Consider the following 16329-nt stretch of genomic DNA (forward strand, 5'->3'; position numbering starts at 1 on the left):
CTCATCTAGTCCCAGTCTCTCCCTCTACCTTAGCTCCTTGCCCAGTCTTAGTGTTCTCCTGCCAGCCAATTGGCTCCCAGTTGCCTTCCCCACCATTTCCCTCATGTGCTCTCAGCTCCAGTCTTCTTGCCCAACCAGTCCCAACCTCTCCTCCCCGCCTCTGGCTCCCAATCCCAGTCCCCTTCTCTCCCCCCACTCAGCCAATCCCAGGTTCCGCCCTCATCACCCCAGCAAAACAGATTTCCTGTCTCAATCTACTCCTTTTCCTCTTCCATGGTCTGGCTTTTGTTCTCCCTGCATTCGAATCAGACATCTTCTTCTGCCACATTGCCTTGGTGCCAGTGTGGTGTGGTAGGGGGAAGTGTCATTGACAGCACTAGAAAGACAGACTTCCTGCTCACATTTCCAGGCCTCATCCCAGTCCAGAACATCTGGGAGTGGCCACTACAGACAAAGTCAGGTTATATGCAGGAGCTACAATGGGATGGCATATGCACAGTGTGGTCAGCATGAGGAGATGCAGGAGTCTCAAGCATGTTCAGTAAGGCCAAAATCTTCTGAAAATGTTGCTGTTAAAAATCAAAGAAGTCTACTAAGCATGTGCAAACTACAATTGTTCAAAGGCTTACAGTTTGGCCAAATTTAGACAGATTTTCACAGAGACAGCAAAAGGTACATCCTTCATACCAGGCCAAATGTCAAGACCTTGCTCCAAAGCATGAAGGGGTTAGAGCTTTTAAAAGAAAAGGTCACTAAAATTTAACATGGACAACAATGTATTTTTTGCCAGCCTCATACTCAGAAATGGCTGAACTACTTTGGTTGACTTTTTATCCTCTGAAAATCAGCCTTAGGCAGAAATCCAGCATCTAAAGTTTTAGGCAAAACAGTTAAAGTTTGGCAAATTTATAAGCAACTGAAAACCATATCTTATAACAGGAAATGTTTGGCAACCTTAATAATAGGTGGCATAACCACCCCACCTATAATCTGACAGAAAGCCTAAAAAGCAAGAAAATGAAAAGTTACCTACAGCCCATACTTTCTATTCTTCCATCCAGAGAGATGCACCTGACCACTGGCACAACCATCATACACCACAGACCAACACAGACCACCACAGACTTAACTCTGCTCCAGATAGAGATGCTAGCCTCCCACCACTTCCTTCCCTAAACAACACCATCACAAACAGATAAGACTCTCCCGTCCTCCCACTATCAGTCCTTTTGTTCAGTTCAGTGACAGTACATACACATTTAGGTTTTGGGAAGAAAGGTGGGTGGATATACTGGAATCCCCACTGGATCTGCTCCTAAACCAGTCAATCTCTTTGATGAAGATCCTGCTCTTCCTGAAAGGAATCATTGCTATATTGAAGATGTAGCCTTTCATGAACTGGTTCAGCTGGCTCACGAGATCCACTCCTGAACAATGGAGCTCATCATAACTGTTTTAAATAAAAACACTTATCAAGCAATGGAGTTTTTCACCCCAAAATAAAAATGTCCCATGAAACTCATTAGGGTCTCAAGCTTTTTTAAAACTATTAAATGACAATTTAAGTCTGATGAGATTGTTTTAATTTGTGCTTTCCATTTTTGGTCTTCATGCTTGGTTGTCATTTCTTACGTGGCCTGTGTAGTTCAGGAGATCTTGGAAACCAATTGTCATGGGTATCCTGGTTGACCAGGGGACCTACTGACCTGTTTTTCCATTTGGTCATTTTCTTTAACAGTGCCACTGAACGCTTTCACAAAGAACAGCATTTTCAAAAAAAATAGGGTACTTTGTTGAAGACTCTGGTCTTAACGTAATTATTATGGCAGTTGGAGTCTTAGGACTGCACAGAAATACATAAGGATTCAGTTTTGATGGAAAAAAACGAGGAGTCCTTGTGGCACCTTAGAGACTATCAAATTTATTTGGGCATAAGCTTTCATGGACTAGAACCCACTTCATCAGATGCATGGAGTGGAAAATACAGTTGCAGGTATATTTATACATAGTACATGAAAAGATGGCAGTTGCCTTACTAGGTGCAGGGTTAGTCTAACGAGACAATTTAATTATCAGTAGTTTTATCAGACACCATCATAGGACCCAACCACATCAGCAACACCATCAGGGACTCGTTCACCTGCACATCTACTAATGTGATATATGCCATCATGCGCCAGCAATGCCCCTCTGCCATGTACATTGGCCAAACCAGACAGTTTCTACGCAAAAGAATAAATGGACACAAATCTGACATCAGGAATTACATCATTCAAAAACTAGTAGGAGAATACTTCAACCTCCCTGGTCACTCAATAACAGACCTAAAAGTGGCAATTCTTCAACAAAAAAACTTAAAAAACAGACTCCAACGTGAAACTGCAGAACTGGAATTAATTTGCAAACTGGACACCATCAAATTAGGCCTGAATAAAGACTGGGAGTGGATGAGTCATTACAAAACCTAATTTCACCACACTAATTTCCCCCTACTGTTACTCACACCTTCTTTTCAACTGTTTGAAATGGGCCACCTTCATTACCACTACAAAAGTGATTTTTCCTCCGCTGGTATTCTACTGATAAAATAAATTTTTATTACTTTCTACAGTTTATATTTTTTAAGAGGGGCCCAAAAATATCATAATTTTGTGAATTCTAACTTTTTATAGGCCAATTTTTAATTGACTGGGACCAGAAAGCTAACAAATTTACTTGAAAATCGTGAGGAAATTCAACTTTATTTAAGAAATCATCTGCTGAAAATTTGTGGCAAGCATACTGATAAACTGCTTCCTGGACCTTGTCTACACTAGGATTTTTTTCTTAACATTTTCTTCCATTGCTGTCACTGGTTTTGCTGCAGCAGGCACAAGGTCAGTATTTAATCCTTCATATATATAAACATGGAAATTGGGACTACTACTTTAAAATACAGATACTGCTATAGTCATCTATCCCTTTTTCTCAAGACAAGATTACTTCCCTTAAGGATTCATTTTAAATCCCTCTAGAAACTGATGTTGGTGCAGAATTCAGCTGCCTGTTTGTCAAATGGTATATTTTATTGTGAGCACGTTACACTGGCAGTGGCTGTATGAACTGCATTGCTTACACATTGTTGTTTTAGGTAGAATTTAAGGAGCTCCTTTTAACTAAAGACTTGGCTACACAGCAAGTTAGTGAGTGCAAAACAGGGTGCAACTACCACTACTTAAGCACAACTATTATAACAATTATAGATTTGATGCAATAATTGCATTTATGTTTTTATATGTTGTCAAAGACACCTAGAATTATAGATAGGTATTCTTATGTTTCCATAAATAAAAATAAATATATGAATAAAGTAAAATCGAAATTGAGATCATCTGACTTCTAAGTATCCCACCGAACTCCTCGTTGTTTTTGTCGATACAGACTAACACAACTACCCCTGATACTTGACAAATAGAAAAAGTAGCTGCACACAAACACTAATTCAAGGAATTCGTTCATCTTCTAATTGAGTAGATTATTAGACCATAAGAACACCCACTGTCAGAACTGTAGGTGTGTTGAAACCTACAACTATATCTATGCAGAACCATCAATCAAATTGTCTGTCACACCACATAAAGTTTACACAGCTTATCAAGTCAGTAAAGAAGGGGAAACCCGTGATCTTGGTTTATATGCTATCCACCATATTACTATCCTTTTTGTAAAAATATCAAACCAAAGAAACTTGCTTGCAATTTTAAAAGCCAATAGTGTCTGCAAGGGAACATCTTGCTTATAAATGTTACTATTTCACAAATTTCAAATCCCCAAAACTATTTCCTATTCTCTGATGAGAACCAGAATCAGGAAGAATGACAAGAAGAATCTTGAAGTAAGATATATAAAAGTGTAATAGCCAACTAGATCTGAAGGCAGCCCTAGAAGAACCATACTATTAAAATATTTATCTCATGAGATTATTTAGGAATAAGAGAAGTGAGTTCAATTTATTAAAATAAGAGGGTTATTTAATAAGCTACTGCTTGATCCAAACTACTCTGAAGAATCGTCTGGTAGTTCAGAAGACCAGAAGTCCATAAAAATTCATTTGCAAGCTCTCTTTTTGGTCCTGGTTGATAAAAATAGTGTCACGATTCTTTAAAAAAACCTCAACAAATCACATAACTGCCAACTGCACTATCTGTAGCAGAATGCCTGATTTTGCATGATACATGTTGTGCCTTCAGTTTATCTGATGACATGACTGAGCTCTTAGAAGCTAATTCCCCGCTGGAGAAAATTTATATAGATGTTAATGGCTCATGCAAAGTAACCTGATATGATACATCATTTGAAAATTCAGTTTTTAACCTGCTTTGTGAATAGTAAACCATTCAGTCACAGCCTGAGAAAACTAAAATAGAACAGTAATGCTGTCCTGAGGCATCACATGCCAGTGGAGCTTCAGGTCAGCTGGGTAAGAAGGAGACTGTGCTGCTGAAACATGCTTTATTCCATAATAAATAAATATAGCAGCAGGAAGAAGCAGCAACAGAAGATCTTCCAAAGATCTGAATAAAGCTATAATCCAGGTTATTCTTAAATCAGATAGTGTAGTTTTCAATACCTACTTCAACACTAAATAAATCAGACTTTTTAATGTAATCTATAGTCCATGCAGTAAGAACACAAAAAACCATAAGGTATTTTTTCTGCATCTTGATAGGGACTAGAAATACAAGGCAATTTAGAGGTGTGTCCTACTGAAAAAAAAATCTTTGGTTTTTTTTGTGCAACTGGGAATTCCTTCCAGCTATTTTTGCACAGTATAAGAGGCAGGTTCAGAAGAAGCAACATTCTCAGTAGTACTGTACTGTGATTGAGCAGATGAAAAACACCATACACAGAAAGAATAAAATAATATTCATTTAAATACAGAGAGAGAACGCATTATGTGTACTAGTTTGCAGACATGAATTCTGAATTTGGTCAATTTTATTATGTTTACAATAATGACTTATTGCTGAAGTCTTGTAGATAATTTTAATTATCTGAGAATTTAATAGTGTACATTCATAAAATAAGTATGAAATCATAATTTTTATCTGTTGCCATCTTACCAAAATATAAACAAATATTAGGAGTGCAGTGCCTTGTAAATTTGTAAAATAATTTCTCTCTAAAATATGTGGTCATTTATACACAATTAACCAAATAGTGCTGCATCCTATTATTTACATAATAGAAATTTTCTATTTACATGGCTCAACAGAAAACCAAGAATGTATAACTTTATCATACAAAAAAAAAATCTTCCGGTACTAAACCTGATTCATATGTCCTCATGAGAGGCTGAAAAAAAATATATGGAACTAACTTGATTTCAAAGTTACAAAATTCTTGTGCCAAATTAATGTTTTCATATCCCTAGACAAGAAAAAGTATTTACCAGTACCCAATAGTTATTAAAAATCCCCCCTGAAAATTTAGGTCAAAAATTTCAGTCGGGCCTTAACCAGACCTCCAATATAGTAAATGCAGTTTTTTGCCCATGATTAATTTTGCCTCTGATTCATCACATGCATGCAGGTGGGTTCTCAGTTGCTATTCCAAAGCCTATCCATTTATATCTAAGTCTTAGTAATATATTTATATGGAGTACAAGAAAATATTACTGGCATCATGCATTGCAAAATGAATTTGACTGTTGTATTCTACAAGCTCTACATCCATTTGAAGCCAATGGAAAGATGAATAAAGTTGTTCTAAACAAGAATATAATTATTTCAAATTTATTTTTTTCTTTCCATTTATAGATAGATAGATAGATATGGAAATTATATAAACATACATATCTGATACACTATAGAGTTAAAAGTCTGTCCACTGACAATGTCTAAATTTTCTATTTGAAAACGATACAAAACTAAAACATAATATTTCTGAAATTTAAACAGGACACCTAGTGACCACTATTTCCAGTCCCATACACAGACCTACCAAAGTATAAGCTTCCAAAAAACATTGTTTGCAGTTTCCTAGTTTTGGCCTTTGTGTATTACGTGTTTTTTAAGAGATCAATATTTGAGCTAGACATATTTTAATTAGAAAAAAATGAATATATGCTATTTATGATATTCAGTACCTTCACTAAAAATGTCTTTCATTAATCTACTCCCAACTTCTTATGAATCATTTAATGAACAGCGGCAACATATTAGTCATTCACACAAATCAGTACAGTAGAATGCTAATAACCAGATATCTTATGAAGAGATAATTAAAATAATATTTTTCTTGTTCATGAAGAACTAAAACTTGTCTTTCCCCTTCACCTTTCTTTCTCTAACTTCAAAAGCCATATTACAGGAATAGAAACTACAGACGTGGTTACCTCTTTAACCGCTCAAATGGAGACTGCTCTTCAGTTGCTGATATAGTGATTCCTGTCTATACAGTATGTGAAGTGCTTTAGTATCCTTCTGGATAAAGAAGCTATAAAAATGTAAGATATTAATTTATTAATAATAATAATAATAATAATAATAATGTTATTTTTAAACTACAATAAAATACCTTTTATGACCAGATTGTTGTTTTGTTAACATTCATCATTCAAAAGATGAATATCATTCTTTTTTATTTTAAAAACTACCATCACTAACCACGTAGCCTCTCTTACTTGTAAAGTATGAATTTCTAAAAGTGCTTTGACAGAAACTTAATACAGGACTCTAAATAGAGTGTTTTAGTACTTCAAACAGTACTTTAATACTTCATTGGATGTTCAGTTTTATCCAATGCTGTAGCAATTAAACTGAGTATATACTTTCAGAACCATACCAATTAGAAGAGAGAACCGCATAAGAAATAAATATTTTATTTTTGTGCTCCCAGATTTAAGATTGTCTGCTGCCAAAGAATAGCATAAAGAAGCCGTGTGCTACACCAAGACAAAAATCTCAGAACATATCCCCAAGCTTCACATGTAGATGAACTCTCCCAAATAGAAACAGACATGAATAGCATCTGTATCACTATCATGTGACGAATCACCAGAAAAGGTAATATACCCTACTCTGTTTCCCTCTGGGCAGTTTCAGAGGCAACCACAAGCAAAAGGAGTCCCTGCTAGGGCGATGCCAACGTAACCATGCTACTAGGGCACTGCTGAGAGTCATAGCAAGTACAGAGACAAACTGTACCCTACAATGGAATAATACAGGAGAAATTCCACAATGGAAGTTGTTTTTCTTACACAAGAGTGAATGATTTGGCTCCACTACAGGAAACAAATTGATTTAAGTTGAGGGACATTATGGTACTTGTATAATAAATGATCGACCACATCTTTTTCACCCAAGGCAAAAAGAGATTCCCTTGGTAACAGTACCTAAAAAAAAAAAAATTGAGTTAAAAGAAAAGCCAAAATTGTATCTTCCATGTTATGAATCTTGTGTGTTTAGTGCTGAAATTTTGGGAGAGAGAGGAAAAAATATTAATAGGGCTGTCAAGCGATTTAAAAAAAATGAATCGCAATTAATCACACTATGAAACAATAACAGAATATCATTTATTTAAATATTTTTGGATGTTTTCTACATTTTCAAATATATTCATTTCAATTACAATACAGAATACAAAGTGTACAGTGCCTACTTTATATGTATTTTTGATTACAAGTATTTGCATTGAAAAAAACCAAAAGAAATAGTATTTTTCAATTCACCTAGTATAAGTAATGTAGTGCAATCTCTTTGTTACAAAAGTGCAGCTTACAAATGTATATTTTTTTTGTTACATAACTGCACTCAAAAACAAATCCATGTAAAACTTCAGAGCCTACAAGTCCACTCAGTCCTACTTCTTCTTCAGCCCATCGCTAAGGCAAACAAGTTTGTTTACATTTACAACGCTGCCCTCTTCTTATTTACAATGTCACCAGAAAGCGAGAACAGGCATTTGCATGGCACTTTTGTAGCCGGCATTGCAAGGTATTTACATGCCAGATATGCTAAACATCCATATTCCCCTTCATGCTTCAGCCACCGTTCCAGAAGACATGCTTCCATGCTGATGGCGCTCATTTAAAAAAAAAAAAGTGTTAATTAAATTTGTGACTGAATTCCTTGGGGGAGAACTGTATGTCCCCTGCTCTGTTTTACCCCGTATTCTACCATGTGTTTCATGTTATGGCAGTCTCAGATGATGACCCAGGACATGCTGTTCATTTTAAGAACACTTTCACTGCAGATCTGACAAAACGAAAAGGAAGTACCAATGTGAGATTTCTAAAAGATAGTTACAGCACTCAACCCAAAGTTTAAGAATCTGAAGTGCCTTCCAAAATCTGAGAGGGAGCATGCTTTCAGAAGTCTTAAAAGAGCAACACTCCGATGCGGAAACTACAGAACCCAAACCACCAAAAAAGAAAATCAACCTTTTGCTGGTGGCATCTGACTCAGCTAATGAAAATGAAAATGTGTCCGTCTGCACTGCTTTGGATTCTTATTGAGCAGAACCCGTCATCAGCATGGACGCATGTCCTCTGGAATGGTGGTTGAAGCATGAAGGGACATATGAATCTTTAGCACATCTGGCATATAAATATCCTGTGACACCGGCTACAACAGTGCCATGAGAACTCTTGTTCTCACTTTCAGGTGACACTGTAAACAAAAAGCGAGCAGGATTATCTCCTGCAAATGTAAACAAACTTGTTTGCTTGAGTGATGAGCTCAAGAAGAAGCAGGACTGAGTGGACTTGCAGGCTCTAAAATTGTTTTATTTTTGAAGGTAGGTTTTTTTGTACATAATTCTACATTTGCAAGTTCAAATTTCATGATAAAGAGATTACACTAAAGAGATCCCCTGGGAGAATAACATGAGGGGGAAAGGAGTCCAGGGGAGCTGGCTGTATTTTAAAGAATCCTTATTGAGGTTACAGGGACAAACCATCCCAATGTGTAGAAAGAATAGTAAATATGGCAGGCGACCAGCTTGGCTTAACAGTGAAATCCTTGCTGCTCTTAAATACAAAAAAGAAGCTTACAAGAAGTGGAAGATTGGACAAATGACCAGGGATGAGTATAAAAATATTGCTCGGGCATGCAGGAGTGAAATCAGGAAGGCCAAATCACACCTGGAGTTGCAAGTAGCAAGAGATGTTAAGAGTAACAAGAAGGGTTTCTTCAGGTATGTTAGGAACAAGGAGAAAGTCAAGGAAAGTGTGGGCCCCTTACTGAATGAGGGAGTCAACCTAGTGACAGAGGATGTGGAAAAAGCTAATGTACTCAATGCTTTTTTTGTCTCTGTCTTCACGAACAAGGTCAGCTCCCAGACTACTGCACTGGGCAGCACAGCATGGGGAGGAGGTGACCAGCCCTCTGTGGAGAAAGAAGTGGTTCGGGACTATTTAGAAAAGCTGGACGTGCACAAGTCCATGGGGCTGGATGCATTGCATCCGAGAGTGCTAAAGGAGTTGGCGGATGTGATTGCAGAGCCATTGGCCATTATCTCTGAAAACTCATGGCAATCGGGGGAGGTCCCGGATGACTGGAAAAAGGCTAATGTAGTGCCCATCTTTAAAAAAGGGAAGAAGGAGGATCCTGGGAACTACAGGCCAGTCAGCCTCACCTCAGTCCCTGGAAAAATCCTGGAGCAGGTCCTCAAGGAATCAATTCTGAAGCACTTAGAGGAAAGGAAAGTGATCAGGAACAGACAGCATGGATTCACCAAGGGCAAGTCATGCCTGACTAATCTAATTGCCTTCTATGATGAGATAACTGGCTCTGTGGATGAAGGGAAAGCAGTGGACGTGTTGTTCCTTGACTTTAGCAAAGCTTTTGACACGGTCTCCCACAGTATTCTTGCCAGCAAGTTAAAGAAGTATGGGCTGGATGAATGGACTATAAGGTGGATAGAAAGCTGGCTAGATTGTCGGGCTCAACGGGTAGTGATCAATGGCTCCATGTCTAGCTGGCAGCCGGTATCAAGCAGAGTGCCCCAAGGGTCAGTCCTGGGGCTGATTTTGTTCAGTATCTTCATTAATGATCTGGAGGATGGCATGGGTTGCACCCTCAGCAAGTTTGCTGATGACGCTAAACTGAGAGCAGTGGTAGATATGCTGGAGGGTAGGGCTAGAATACAGAGGGACCTAGACAAATTAAAGGATTGGACCAAAAGAAATCTGATGAAGTTCAACAAGGAAAAGTGCAGAGTCCTGCACTTAGGACGGAAGAATCCAATGCACCGCTACACACTAGGGACCGAATGGCTCGGCAGCAGTTCTGCAGAAAAGGACGTAGGGGTTATAGTGGACGAGAAGCTGGATATGAGTCAACAGTGTGCCCTTGTTGCCAAGAAGGCCAATGGCATTTTGGGATGTATAAGTAGGGGCATTGCCAGCAGATTGAGGGATGTGATCGTTCCCCTCTATTCGACACTGATGAGGCCTCATCTGGAGTACTGTGTCCAGTTTTGGGCCCCACACTACAAGAAGGATGTGGAAAAATTAGAGAGTCCAGCGGAGGGCAACAAAAATGATTAGGGGACTGGAACACATGACTTATGAGGAGAGGCTGAGGGAACTGGGGATGTTTAGTCTACAGCAGAGAAGAATGAGGGGGGATTTGATAGCTGCTTTCAACTACCTGAAAGGGGGTTCCAGAGAGGATGACTCTGGACTGTTCAGTGGTAGCAGATGACAGAATGAGGAGTAATGGTCTCAAGTTGCAGTGGGGGAGATTTAGGTTGGATATCAGGAAAAACTTTTTCACTCGGAGGATGGTGAAACACTGGAATGCGTTACCTAGGTAGGTGGTGGAATCTCCTTCCTTAGAAGTTTCAAGGTCAGGCTTGACAAAGCCCTGGCTGGGATGATTTAATTGGGGATTGGTCCTGCTTTGAGCAGAGGTTGGACTAGATGACCTCCTGAGGTCCCTTCCAACCCTGATATTCTATTATTGTATTCACTCCAGTACCTGTATTAGGTGAATTGAAAAATATTATTTATTTTATCATTTTTACGTGCAAATATTTGTAATCAAAAATAATATACACTTTGATTTCAATTACACAGAATACAGTACATATGAAATGTAGAAAAACATCCGAAATATTTAATAATTTTCAATTGGTATTCTATTGTTTAACAGTGCGATTAAAACTGTGATTAATCATGATTAATTTTTTTAATCACAATTAATTTGCTTGAGTTAATCACGTGAGTTAACTGCAATTAATCAACAGCCCTAATTCTTAATGATGTAAGGTTACTGTTTACTAACTAATCCACTAATAATATACTAAACAAGGACCAATGCTAGCATATCTCCATCTTCTAAAAGGAGTTTTTCCTTCTGGAATGTTTTACTACCTTGCTTTCCCAGAAAACCTACCGTATATGACTTGGGATCAAGAATGTACTTAAAGTACTCCAACTCCCACAATGACTACATGCATTTTACTACATCCTGTTTCTGCACAATTAAGCACAGACTCAACCTAAACCACAGTTCATTAAATATAAGCTTTTTCCATCATCAGGTTACCCAAAGAACAGACTGGTTTCATCACTATACTATTTAACACCTTCCCTCAGTGAAAATACCACTCTGTCTTCTGCCCACAGAAATCTAAATTCCATCTGCTCCTTTATTTCCTATAAACGCACCAGACCCCGCCTGTAATTTGCAGTCAACTTCTAGAAACGTGTCTCCAGTGTTCCACAAATAACAAGTTGACTCTGAAGATCAACAGATTTGCTACTGTTGTGCTCAACAAGCTGGCACCAGATGCATGTGTCTTGTTAAAAAAAACCAACATCTTATTAGGCATTACTCACAATTCATAGGATTCCCCACCACTTTAGATCCTTAATATCGCAGACACACACCGTCTCTTATTACCCGCAGAACCCGAAAAGAATGTATAAAAGAAGTATAAAAAACAAATTCCTTCCCCCTCAAATCAGTATCAGCAATAGTCCAATTAAATCAATGGTAATCTCCATACCTGAGAGATGTAGCTGAATTAGGATAATGAGATCTTAATGAACTTTGTCTATCACCAGGCAACGTAAGTGACGTACTACTGTGCAGAAGTATGGTGCTAGTCCCTTGCAAGATTAAGCTAGCTCAATTTTAAGGAAGAAATTAAAGGGGAGTCACAAATACATTGCCATTATCAATGCCATGTGTGGAGAATGAACTACATTTTCTTCACAGCATGACTGAAGCACACTAAAAGGGATTATATGTGGAAAGCTTATACAATAAAAACTGTGTTATCTAGCCCTGTACCAACCAGAAAGCTCTATAAACTGACCTTTCTAATCTTCATAGAAAGTCTGGTTTATAGTCCGGTTGGCGCGGGGTCAGCAGGTTCCGTATCTGGCTCCGCGTGGCTCCCTGGAAGCAGCAATATGTCCCTGCTGCTCTTAGCCAGAGGAACAATCAAGAGAGGTTCAGAGTGAAAGAGGAGGTGCAGGGTTGGGGTGCAGGAGGGGTATCGGGGTGCCGGACCCAGGCAGCACTCTCCTCGGGCGGCTCCCTGCAAGTATCTACCTGTCCCTGCTGCTCCTAGGCAGAGGTGCAGTAGGTGGCTCTGCACTCTCCCTCCACCCGCAGGTGCCACCCCCGCAGCTCACATTGGCCCGAGAAAACCATCAGTTTCATTCATATTTTAAAAGAAAGGTTATAGCTTATTTAACTGTAGAATAAAACTACTCAGACCTTGCCCAAGTTATCCCCTTCACTTTCATAGACTGAGAAAATAAAAAAAACCAACACGTACCCCCAGATGGTGCAGAAATGTATAAAGTGTTCTTTTTGATGCATAGATTTCCATTGTCCTAAACCCAAGGACAAGACAGAAGATTGGAGGATCCATGCATGTGGGAAAGAAAAACAAGTGCATAGTCCCTGTATCAACTTTAGAGAAATTCTCTAAAAACATGGAAAGACAATACCCCCTCCCAACACCTTGACTATAGGGAAGGGTAAGGCTTGCAGGAACAAAAAGTTAGAGATATTTTGGTCCCAGTTGGAAAGGAAAGCAGGCTTCCTACCATCTTCATCTGAGTCCCCTGAGCAGGCATAGACATACTGGTTTCTAGGAGATCCCCCTCAAATCCCCAAAGACCTCAGGTTATCAATATCTTCCCTGCTTCATGGATCAAGGAAGTGTGAGTGTCAGAGGAACATGGGAGAATGTTAAATCTCTCTCCCCCTCTGCAATGCAAAACTAAGTGAAAAATACCTTGAAAGGAATCTCACAGTTAGCAGCAACCTATATGCTAAAACCTTATTTTTGAGACATTAACAATCTGGGTCTGTTCTACTGCCACCAAAATCAGGAGATGCTCTTATAGCACAGGTCTTGCACACTAAAAAACTACAGCAGTGCTCTGGTACAGCAATTTTTTCAAAAAGCGTAAGTTATAACCACAGTTTTTATTATTATTAATCTGATGCAGATATTCAAACAAACACCATTTCAACAGCATTATCCTCAGGCCAAATGACTTGGAGAGCATTTGGTTGAACTAGGCCCTAGAATCCTGCTGTAAATTACTTAGATATTTTTCATCAACAAATTTTATTGTATTGAGCATCTACGAGAAAAAGCTGCTTTAAAAGGAAAAAAGATATCATAGAAGCATAGAATATCAGGGTTGGAAGGGACCTCAGGAGGTCATCTAGTCCCACCCCCTGCTCAAAGCAGGACCAATCCCCAGCTAAATCATCCCAGCCAGGGCTTGGTCAAGCCAGGCCTTAAAAACTTCTAAGGAAGGAGATTCCACCACCTACCTAGGTAACGCATGCCACCGTGTCACCACCCTCCGAGTGAAAAAGTTTTTCCTAATATCCAACCTAAACCTCCCCCACTGCAACTTGAGACCATTACTCCTCATTCTGTCATCTGCTACCACTGAGAACAGTCTAGATCCATCCTCTTTGGAACCCCCTTTCAGGTAGTTGAAAGCAGCTATCAAATCCCCCCTCATTCTTCTCTTCCGCAGACTAAACAATCCCAGTTCCAACAGCCTCTCCTCATAAGTCATGTGTTCCAGTCCCCTAATCATTTTTGTTGCCCTCTGCTGGACGTTTTCCAATTTTTCCACATCCTTCTTGTAGTGTGGGGCCCAAAACTGGACACAGTACTCCAGATGAGGCCTCAACGATGTCAAATAGAGGGGAACGATCACATCCCTCAATCTGCTGGCAATGCCCCTACTTATACATCCCAAAATGCCATTGGCCTTCCTGGCAACAAGGGCACACTGTTGACTCATATCCAGCTTCTCATCCACCATAACCCCTACGTCCTTTTCTGCAGAACTGCTGCCTAGCCACTCAGTCCCTAGTCTGTGGCAGTGCACGGAATTCTTCCGTTCTAAGTGCAGGACTCTGCACTTTTCCTTGTTGAACCTCATCAGATTTCTTTTGGTCCAATCCTTTAATTTGTCTAGGTCCCTCTGTATTCTAGCCCTACCCTCCAGCATATCTACCACTGCTCTCAGTTTAGCATCATCAGCAAACTTGCTGAGGGTGCAACCCATGCCATCCTCCAGATCATTAATGAAGATATTGAACAAAATCAGCCCCAGGACTGACCCTTGGGGCACTCTGCTTGATACCGGCTGCCAGCTAGACATGGAGCCATTGATCACTACCCGTTGAGCCCGACAATCTAGCCAACTTTCTATCCACCTTATAGTCCATTCATCCAGCCCATACTTCTTTAACTTGCTGGCAAGAATACTGTGGGAGACCGTGTCAAAAGCTTTGCTAAAGTCAAGGAACAACACGTCCACTGCTTTCCCTTCATCCACAGAGCCAGTTATCTCATCATAGAAGGCAATTAGATTAGTCAGGCATGACTTGCCCTTGGTGAATCCATGCTGACTGTTCCTGATCACTTTCCTTTCCTCTAAGTGCTTCAGAATTGATTCCTTGAGGACCTGCTCCAGGATTTTTCCAGGGACTGAGGTGAGGCTGACTGGCCTGTAGTTCCCAGGATCCTCCTTCTTCCCTTTTTTAAAGATGGGCACTACATTAGCCTTTTTCCAGTCATCCGGGACCTCCCCCGATTGCCATGAGTTTTCAGAGATAATGGCCAATGGCTCTGCAATCACATCCGCCAACTCCTTTAGCACTCTCGGATGCAATGCATCCAGCCCCATGGACTTGTGCACGTCCAGCTTTTCTAAATAGTCCTGAACCACTTCTTTCTCCACAGAGGGCTGGTCACCTCCTCCCCATGCTGTGCTGCCCAGTGCAGTAGTCTGGGAGCTGACCTTGTTCGTGAAGACAGAGACAAAAAAAGCATTGAGTACATTAGCTTTTTCCACATCCTCTGTCACTAGGTTGACTCCCTCATTCAGTAAGGGGCCCACACTTTCCTTGACTTTCTCCTTGTTCCTAACATACCTGAAGAAACCCTTCTTGTTACTCTTAACATCTCTTGCTACTTGCAACTCCAGGTGTGATTTGGCCTTCCTCATTTCACTCCTGCATGCCCAAGCAATATTTTTATACTCTTTTTATATACCCTGGTCATTTGTCCAGTCTTCCACTTCTTGTAAGCTTCTTTTTTGTATTTAAGATCAGCAAGGATTTCACTGTTAAGCCAAGCTGGTCGCCTGCCATATTTACTATTCTTTCCACACATCAGGATGGTTTGTCCCTGTAACCTCAATAAGGATTAATATGACAAATTTAGAAGATGAAAAACTTTTTATTCACTTATCAGCTTCTGAAAATTACATGATTTTAAAGGGACTGTCAATTTAAAAAAAATTACTTCCGTCTGAAAATATTTGATCTATGTTTGTTATAAACACCACCTATAATTACCATAACTAAAGAGATTGGGGGGAAAAGGTATTTTCTCTATTCTTCCAGCTTGCTTGCTTGCCTTCCAAGTTAACAAGGAACCATATTGTATTACTTAAATAACTGGAGATAATTTCTTTAATATCTACTAACAGAAAACTTTTTGCTACTCTACATGAATTGCCTGGGTGAAAATAATGTATTTTTAACAAATTTAGCTTAAATGCAAGAGTGGCTTTGTAATGTGATCTAGACCAAAATTTTCACTGTATGTCATACCTTAACAGACACTCAACAGACTGTAATAAATCTCAATTACTACTGGCATGGATCAACATACACGTCGCACTCCCCATCAGTACTTCGCCCAAGTTGGGGAAGCTAATGATCCAACCAGTGGACCAAATTCAATGATGAATCCTGGTCACATGCCACCTGACACACACTACACATACACTAAGAAGAAGACAACAACTACTGGCCTTGCCTAAGCCATTTAATCTCCCTT

At 39.5% G+C, this 16329-nt stretch overlaps 1 protein-coding gene across 3 annotated transcripts in view; it reads right to left on the reverse strand.

Annotated features, from left to right (window-relative positions):
- PRKACB (protein kinase cAMP-activated catalytic subunit beta) overlaps positions 1-16329 on the reverse strand; it is a 112127-nt gene that overhangs the window by 83291 nt on the left and 12507 nt on the right. Inside the window, exon 1 of one of the 3 annotated variants that reach the window (XM_037906683.2) lies at positions 6377-6400. The exons of the other annotated variants lie outside the window; for them this stretch is intronic. The gene's annotated coding sequence lies outside the window, so the exon portion shown is untranslated. Of the gene's footprint in view, positions 1-6376; positions 6401-16329 lie in introns of those variants that run through there. 3 annotated transcript variants of the gene reach the window in all.

This window comes from Chelonia mydas, chromosome 8 (assembly GCF_015237465.2).
Source record: "Chelonia mydas isolate rCheMyd1 chromosome 8, rCheMyd1.pri.v2, whole genome shotgun sequence".
Lineage (NCBI taxonomy): Eukaryota > Metazoa > Chordata > Testudines > Cheloniidae > Chelonia > Chelonia mydas.